Source organism: Littorina saxatilis, unplaced genomic scaffold (assembly GCF_037325665.1).
Source record: "Littorina saxatilis isolate snail1 unplaced genomic scaffold, US_GU_Lsax_2.0 scaffold_472, whole genome shotgun sequence".
Classification (NCBI taxonomy): Eukaryota; Metazoa; Mollusca; class Gastropoda; order Littorinimorpha; family Littorinidae; genus Littorina; species Littorina saxatilis.
Window position 1 is genome coordinate 87,501 of NW_027128390.1, and position 10,123 is coordinate 97,623.

Sequence of the window (10,123 nt, forward strand, 5' to 3'; positions counted from 1 at the left end):
GCAAAGCGAAGCACGATCGAAATTTTGAATACTTTAAAGAACATGGGTTGTAACTCATTTGATGTATTTTTTAAGTTATTTGATGCGCAAGTATTGCCAGTATTAACATATGGAGCCGAAATTTGGGGTTATGAGAAGTATGACCAATTGGAACGTGTTCATTTATTTGCATGTAAACGGTTTCTGCACGTAGTAGATAAAACTCCCAATGATGTTGTGTATGGTGAATTGGGTAGGTATCCTCTTTGGGTGACAACAGTCACAAGGTTGATTAAATATTGCTTACGGTTATTGAGACAGCCAGACAATTTTTATTCAAAGAAGGCATACAAAATGTTGTTCAACCTCCACGAAAAAGGTGGTATCACATGGGTAACGCATGTAAAGGCAGTTCTGTGTGAAAATGGATTTTACCAAGTTTGGATGTTTGGATGTGGAAACGAGAGGGTGTTTTTTGCAGAACTGAAGGAGAGGCTCTGCAGTTCCTTCTGTCATGATTGGCGTAATCATTTGGACTCGAGTGAGCGCCTATCACTGTATGGAAAATATAAAGCCTGTTTTGAAAAAGAACGTTATGTGGACATTTTATGGAAAGATGTGTACAGAAATGTCATCGCTCAATTTAGAATGGGCGTTTCACAGATAAATATCCACAGATATCGCTTCCAAAATTCAACAGAAAACAAGTGTTGCCCCTTTTGTGAAGATAAATTAGAGACCGAAATCCATTTTTTGTTTGAATGCCAAACATATTGTGAGCTAAGAATAAAGTATTTAGCACAGTTTTTAAGTGTTGGTGATCAGTTGGGCAGTATGATTACAATGTTTAAAAAACAAGACACAGAAACAATTGTAGATTTAGCAAAGTTTTTGTTTTTTTGCATTTCAGTTAAGATTGTCAATGTTAAATAATAATGAGGATTAATTGTCGCTGAAGGTTTTGTTGTTGCTGTATTTATTGTTCGGTTGTATGTATATATTAGGCAGCATTGATGTGCAAGATTATAGATAGAGGAAAGCTTGGAACAAACCACTGTGTATTTTGCATACGTTTCAATATCATGTTTTCTATTTTTTCCTGTGATTCATGTGTACCCCCCCATTGAAAGGGGCTGTAGGCCCATATTCAATTAAACTGTGTCAGTGTCAGTGTCAGTGTCAGTGTCTCTCTCTCTCTCTCTCTCTCTCTCTCTCTCTCTCTCTCTCTCTCTTTTCAGAGAGAGAGATGAAGGGAGGGGAAGGGAGACGTGCGTTCCCCCCCTCCCAATTTGCGACGAAAAAAAGAACAAAGCCCGACCTTCAACCTCCTAAACTAATATGCAATATCCGGAGGAAGCAATGCATTCAGCATTGTTCTTTCGTTCGTTCCAAGCTAAAACAAAGAAAACGTTGGAACAAGGGACAATAGCTCACAACCACACCCCAAAGCCAAATTGCTACAAAAGACAAAATACAACAACAACCAAACAAAAATAGAAACAGAACCCTGTGTTATTTAACAAACTTAAAATTTTTGTGACAAAGATAATTCTTCCTCATCACAAATTATTTCCCTGATGAGCATTTCAGCAATACACTCTAATTCTGGCCCATTAACGATATGCCACATTTGGTTTTGGTCAAAAGAGTTTTATTTGAGCGCCTCTGAAGTTTCACTCAGAGAATGAACCCATACATTTGTTTTTATAAATTTTTGTTTGCATCCCTATCTTGTATCCCCACTGAAGTCTCTCTGAGAGAATAAACCTTTAACAAATCTTCTTAAAACTCTTGGCTTAATCCCTGTCACTGATACTGTTCTTATAAAATGATAAATTTCGTGGAACCCTATAAGCTGCTCAAAGGCACAGTGCAGCTCACAGCCTTCGTTTTGCTTTTTTGTTGCAGCTGAGTGCATTTACAGTTCAAAAATCCTCCTATGGTAGTAAAACAAACCCAAAACTACCCAACGACGACATCTGTGAAGCTCGACAGTTTCTTGTTCACGCGAGTGCATAAATTAACCTAGTTATTACGTGGTGTTTGGTCGGAGTTCGATTCAACTGAGTGATTCCGGCCTCCATTTTGTTTTACACAAACTCATGATGATGTCTGACATAGTTTGCTTGTGACGTGTCTTTTTGTGCATGATGTGGTGATCTACCTGATCTAAATTTAGATCCAAAAATAGGTCAAGACCAGCCGGGTCCGAGTACGAAATTAATTCGTAAAAAAATCGCAGTTCTTGACTCTTTGGGTGCAAGTCAATGAAACTTGGTAGTTCTTCTAACGGATAGCTGCCTGAGGTATGACTAAAAGCCCCAAGGGCTCCGTGCACCTGGATTTGACAAGTTCAGTACTCTTTCAACCTTCGTTTCCATTCCAGGTCTTGTGTTTTCAGCGATGCTATCCTCTGCAGTAAGTGTTCTGTGTTACATCGACATGAGCCTTGTGGCATTTTGTTTATTTTTTCAAGGGTAGAAAAAGGTTTCACAACAACAACAACAACAACAACAACAACAACAACAACAACAACAACAACAACAACAACAACATCCAACCAATTAACACAAACAGAACAAATCAATAGAATCGTACACAGGATACCATTAGACTAGTACTCTCAGATTCAAAATGCAGCATCAATGGTCTGATGAAATGTCACCCTCCCTCAACGCCTTCAAAAATATCATATGACTAAAACTAGAAGGGCAAGCCTGTACTTCATTTTTTCCATTATTTCTCTCTTTGGTTGTTTCTTTCTTGTCTTATTCCCACAACATTTACAAAGATATGGTTTGGTCTAGAAATAGAGCAGCAGGCTTAGATCTTCTGCCTTTCTTTGTTTTCTTTTTTCTTTCTTTTCTTTCTTTTATTCTTTGTTGCCGCTTTAAACATTTATTAAAGTTTTGTCTCATTACTTTGGAACCTTCCTGGCGTCACCACCACACGCTCAGAGAGAGAGAGAGAGAGAGAGAGAGAGAGAGAGAGAGAGAGAGAGAGAGAGAGAGAGAGAGAGAGAGAGAGAGAGAGAGAGAGAGAGAGAGAGAGAGAGAGAGAGAGAGAGAGAGAGAGAGAGAGAGAGAGAGAACGAGCGTACATACGTTTGCGTTTGTGCGTGTATGAGCGTATTTTTATGTGCGTGTGTGTGTACACGTGCATGTGCTTGCGTACATGCGTGTCAGTGCGTCCAGGTAAGCACATGCAAGCGCGCTTGTGTATGTGTTTGTGAAGGAAAAGTAACAGAAGCGTGCGTTTCACAAATCTATATACAGTTGTTGCTGATTTTGACAGACATAATGATAAGCTAGAGAATCGACTCCTGGCCAGCAAAAGGTTATTGTCCACTGTCGCCACCACAATAACTTTCATTTTTATATTTAGTCAAGTTTTGACTAAATATTTTAACATCGAGGGGGAATCGAAACGAGGGTATGGTGTATGTGTGTCTGTCTGTCTGTCTGTGCGTGTGTGTGTGTGTGTGTGTAGAGCGATTCAGACTAAACTACTGGACCGATCTTTATGAAATTTGACATGAGAGTTCCTGGGTATGAAATCCCCGAACGTTTTTTTCATTTTTTGGATAAATGTCTTTGATGACGTCATATCCGGCTTTTCGTGAAAGTTGAGGCGGCACTGTCACGCCCTCATTTTTCAACCAAATTGGTTGAAATTTTGGTCAAGTACTCTTCGACGAAGCCCGGGGTTCGGTATTGCATTTCAGCTTGGTGGCTTAAAAATTAATTAATGACTTTGGTCATTAAAAATCTGAAAATTGTAAAAAAAAAATAAAAATTTATAAAACGATCCAAATTTACGTTTATCTTATTCTCCATCATTTGCTGATTCCAAAAACATATAAATATGTTATATTCGGATTAAAAACAAGCTCTGAAAATTAAATATATAAAAATTATTATCAAAATTATTTTTTCGAAATCGTTTTAAAAACACTTTCATCTTATTCCTTGTCGGTTCCTCATTCCAAAAACATATAGATAGGATATCTTTGGATTAAAAACACGCTCAGAAAGTTAAAACGAAGAGAGGTACAGAAAAGCGTGCTATCCTTCTCAGCGCAACGAATACCCCGCTCTTCTTCCACGGGCACTGCCTTTGCCACGGGCGGTGGAGTGACGATGCTACGAGTATAAGGTCTTGCTGCGTTGCGTTGCGTTCAGTTTCATTCTGTGAGTTCGACAGCTACTTGACTAAATATTGTATTTTCGCCTTACGCGACTTGTTGTAATAACTCTTTTCACCTGTTCTGACCAATCAATACTCTTCGCGGAGCAAAATCGGACATTGTCATTGTGCTAACAATCAAACCACTAACGGAAATTTTTTTCAACAAGAAGAGAAGAAAAAGAAGAAGAGCAAGAGCGGATAAAAGCCTTTTATTTTATTTTATAGAAACTCATTATGAATTAGTTTTAAAGCATGGTCCTTTTCGTGTAAAGGATTCGGTTCGCCATCTCAGATGTGGCTCCACGGGGAATGACCGTCCCTCCAGTGAGACATACACCAAAACTCAACTGCCTGGGTACTTGGCAGAGTGGAAGTTGTTTGATAGATAGATTTCTCTTTTGACAGTAGTGTCAATCTGCAAAAGTAGTTCATCAAAAGCAGTTCATCAAAAGTAGTTCATCAAAAGTTGTTCATCAAAAGTTGTTCATCAAAAGCAGTTCATCAAAAGTTGTTCATCAAAAGTAGTTCATCAAAAGTAAACTTGGCCAAAAAATTATTGTATACAAATTTCAAACCCAAATTAAAGCATTAATCCCCGTGTCAATTCATTAAAACTGTATATACCATTTAAGACCGTTCACTTAACCTCCATGATCACCTTTTGGATTAAATATTTCTTTTACAGGGATCACGTGACCGCCGCTCAAGTAAGGGTACCCTCAAAATCGACCAGACAAAAACGGAAGAGCCGAATAAAAAATTGACAAGAAATCACAATAGGCAAAACTTTGCAACGTTGACATACGAGAAGAAATTCAAACCAATTATCTACCCTGAATAGATTGTTTTGTTTTGCTACCTTGCGTATTTCGCATGCTATGCTATTCCTACTGATGCAGGTGTCGATCGCAAGAGCTGTCAAAAACGGGACTTTTTGCGTCATTTTTTAGGGGTATCATGACAAAAAAGTCTGCGTGTTTGTGTGTGTGTGTGTGTGTGTGTGTGTGTGTGTGTGTGTGTGTGTGTGTGTGTGTGTGTGTTTGTGAGTGTCAGCCGGTTAGTGTGTGTGCGTGTGTGTTGTGTGCAAAATACGGATAGGCCTCTGCGCAAACTGACTGTTTACTAATAAAACAGACATTATTTCCATACCAACCAAATCACAGACCAAGTCAACACTAGCAAAGGATTAGCTCTGACAGTATTCACCAAACGCGCGGGCACATGGTAGTCGTCTCCAGAATCTTTCTTCACCCAGAAAGTGAATTTACAGGGAGCAGATAGCGTTCTGTGGGGCACTGACAGAGCACACGAACACGATACACTGCGATAAACTGGCTGTGAATCAAACATCTTCCAGGCCCTGAAGATCTTTGCGTGAATGCTGTCGTGACCAGTCTGATATAGTAATGGATTTTTTTTTCTTTTTATATCACTGAATTAAAAGTTGTTATTTATTTATAAAAATAGAAACGTTCAGCATACAGAGGCAGACTAGATAACTATAGACAGCCCATTTACTTAAAAAGATATTTTGGGAACTTGAAAGGGCAGACTGAAGCTTAAATTTAGATTTGTCGCCGTTGAAACGAACGTGCAAGAGCATAGCAAGAATGTTTCTGCATGTAACCCAACATTCTTGTTTTGCATCCTTCGATAACAATAAACAAGTGGCGTAAAGCAATGTCAAACCATTTGGTCAATATCTCGACCTAAACATCAAAACCGAACTGTAAGTCTTCACCGAGACAGTTCTGGCTGACCGAAACCCGTTGACCGGGATCCCACTGTCTTGGCGTCATGAACACAAGGGACCTTAACTGCATGAACGGATTTTCTCTGTTTTTGAGCCTATAAGTGAGCTAGAGTAAACGGAAAACTAGACGAAAAACACAACGATTCAATTTTATAAATAATTATAGGTTTGGTGTTGTTTTTCTTCTTCTTGTGTGTGTTCGTTTTTTTAATCTTTTTTACGAAGGCGGTAGAGGCTTCTGCTAAAGACATTCTGCACATCGTACAGAATCAAAAACAATATTCTAAAAGCGGTTTCCACTGGTCAACAAGAAATGACAATTTTCCAATCGTTGAGATCATTCAAATTATGAGTAAAATTAAAACCTTTTTCATGGAAAATGCCGAGCATACATTTCTTTAACTCAACTAAACCAGCGAAACAAAAACACTCTCAAATACACAAATGAAGAAAGAAAATAAAACAGAATGGACAAAAATAATTAAAAAAAATGACAGAAATTACATTTTATTTAGAAATGAATAAAAATGTTAAAAAAAGACAAAGAAAAGAAAACAAGTCGCGTAAGGCGAAATTACTACATTTAGTCAAGCTGTGGAACTCACAGAATAAAACTGAACGTAGTCCGCCGCTAGTGCAAAAGGCAGTGAAAGTGACGAGCCTGTTTGGCGCGGCAGCGGTTGCGCTGTGCTTCATAGCACGCTTTACTGTACCTCTCTTCGTTTTAACTTTCTGAGCGTGTTTTTAATCCAAACATATCATATCTATATGTTTTTGGAATCAGGAACCGACAGGAAATAAGATGAAATAGTTTTTGAATCGATTTCGGAAATTTTATTTTGATCATAATTTTTATATTTTTAATTTTCAGAGATTGTTTTTAATCCAAATATAACATATGTATATGTTTTTGGAATCAGAAAATGACGAAAAATAAGATGAAATTGTTTTTGGATCGTTTAATAAAAAAATAATTTTAATTACAAGTTTCCGATTTTTAATGACCAAACTCACTCATTAGTTTTTAAGCCACCAAGCTGAAATGCAATACCAAACCCCGGCCTTCGTCGAAGATTGCTTTGCCAAAATTTTAATCAATTTAATTGAAAAATGAGGGTGTGACAGTGCCGCCTCAACTTTTACAAAAAGCCGGATATGACGTCATCAAAGGTATTTATCGAAAAAAAGAAAAAAAATGTCCGGGGATATCATACCTAGGAACTTTCATGTCAAATTTCATAAAGATCGGCCCAGTAGTTTAGTCGGAATCGCTCTACACACACACACAGACACACACACAAAGACACACACACACAGACACACACACACAGACACACACACACACACACACACACACACACACACACACACAAACACACACATACACCACGACCCTCGTCTCGATTCCCCCCTCTAAATGTAAAAAGAAAGAAAACATACCGAGAAACCTCTACACTCACACCAAACACCACCCCCTCCCCCACGACCCCCGCCAGCGACGTCCCACCCCCCTCTCCTCACGCTTATCCCCCCTCCCCTATGCCCTCACCCTCAATTCGTGTGAAAAAAAGAAACACACTAAAATTATGAATAAAAGCAAGCATTTTGTCAAAATAATTTTACGCAAGGTAGAACACATTTACTTAAGGTACATTTAAACTCTTTTTGATTTCTTTATCACTTCAATTCCTCTTCATCTTGTTTTTGTTCTTCAATGTTTTTTGCGCTGCTTTTTTTTTTAAAGGCATATCACTTTCCATACAAGCTTCTTGAAGGGTTTCAATATAGAAATAGAATTACAGGGAAAAAAGTGTGTATGTGTTTGTGTGTGTGTGTGTGTGTGGGGGGGGGAGTTATGCGTAGGGGACGGCGAAGAACTGAAGAGAAAAAGAAAAAGAAATGTTCAGAGAACGAGTTTTTTGTTTGTTTGTTTGCTTTACGCCCAGCCGACCACGAAGGGCCATATCAGGGCGGTGCTGCTTTGACATATAACGCGCGCCACACACAAGATAGAAGTCGCAGCACAGGCTTCGTGTCTCACCCAGTCACATTATTCTGACACCGGACCAACCAGTCCTAGCACTAACCCCATAATGCCAGACGCCAGGCGGAGCAGCCACTAGATTGCCAATTTTAAAGTCTTAGGTATGACCCGGCCGGGGTTCGAACCCACGACCTCCCGATCACGGGGCGGACGCCTTACCACTAGGCCAACCGTGCCGGTCAGAGAACGAGTGAAAGAAAAAAAATCAACACACAGAACTCAGCAACTGGGGTGGGATGGGGGGAGCTGGATTTTGGGGTGAGGGCATGAAATACAGTTTGAAAGGTAGAGGGGGAAGGGGGCAGCGGGAAAGGGATGGGAGGGGGGGGGGGGGGGGGCCTTCAAATAGCGGGTTAGAATCTACCATCTTATATTTCATGCCGGATAAAGATTTCCTCATAATTTCCGGTCGACTCCTTTTCATTTTCCTCGCCAGCATATCACGTGACCCAGAGGAACGACGGGACGTCGCTTAAAGTGGTGACTTGAGAGAGAGAGAGAGAGAGAGAGAGAGAGAAGAGAGAGAGAGAGAGAGAGAGAGAAGGTGCTCGAATGCGTCAGTGCGCTTATGTACTCGTGTGCGAGCATGCGTTTGTGCGTGTTAGCAAGCAGTGTATGTGTGTACGTACGTGCTTGTATATGTGTGTGTGTGTGTGTGTTCCGGGGGGGGGGGGGGGGTACGTGTGTGAATACGCGCTTGCGCAAGTTCATCAAAGCAAACCTATGTGTTGACTAGTGTGAACGCGTGCCAGTTCGAAAAAACAACAACACGAGAAGCAACATTATCATCAGACAATAAAGAGTTTGCTTTTAAAGGGAGAACTTTTTGCGTTTGATGCCACACGGGCCCTTATAGATTTCTACAATTTCTACGACGATATTATCCATTTCTCTATAGCACATATTAGAGCAGGGAGTAAGCCATACTTCGTGTTCTGTCCTTTCAGTTGACTCCGCCGAGGTTTTCTGCCTGACTTCATATCCTCGTTTAGTCCAAGCAGGCCGGAGCTTCAAAAGCCAATATCTATCCATAAATTGCTCCTTATCGATAGAAAACTTGACGTTTCCTGACTATTCGCTTGTAATAATACTGCAGTACAACACCGTAGGAAATGTATGATTTTTTCAGGAATGAGTAAAATAATGTGGGTCTCTTTCCGCTCTAGTGACTGCGTCAGCTCGACGGAGTGGAAGTTATCGCTGAGCTAGACTTTTAATAGCAGGAATGATACAAATAAAAAAAAGATTAAAACAAGACGGGTTGGCTATTGGAACGTTAAATTATTTAAAAAAACAAACACACACGAAACATTCACAAGTAAGTCGATCAAATAGTTTTTGTGTTGGACGGACATACACATAATAATACGGCAATCTAAAGAACAAGAACTTCGATCAGCACGGCGTTGACTTTTCATCATCAAGATGTTGAGAGTCGAGCTAACAGTGATATTAAACATAGACGAGTTATTATGAGTTATTTCGAATATGCTGACTGTTAGCAAATGATAACTAGACATGTCGAGAAAAAAAGATATCTAGCATGAGCCTTTTAGGCGAATGCTGATATGGTTTGTGAGACATGTCTGTTATCATTTGCTAACAGTCAGCATATTAGAAACTAGATGAATACCCGCTTCGCCGGGTACGGCTTCGCCGGGAAGAAGTCGAGCCGAATACCCGGTTGCGCCGGCCGGCGCACCGCACGAAGGAATGGAGATCAACGCGCAAAACACTGGAGAAGAGTAATACCCGGCTTCGCCGGGACAGTGACTTTCTAAAAATAGTATAACGGGAATATGGATTGAGCGTTGTCGACAGTGACCTTCTAAAAATAGAAACGGGAATATGGATTGACGCCACACGAAGGAAGGGAGATAAACGCTGAAAACACTGGAGAAGATAAGGAAGAGTTACTGGGAATGGATCCAGAGAAAAACCAAAATCGGTTCAGCGCTGCGCGCTGAGAGCACGTGTTGAAATATCTCATCGACCAGATTGTGTCCGGGGTGTACCTGAATATGGCCACCAAATTTGAAAGAGATCCATCGAGAACTTTGGCCGTGCATCGCGGACACACACACACACACACACACACACACACACACACACACACACACACACACACACACACACACACACACACACACACACACACA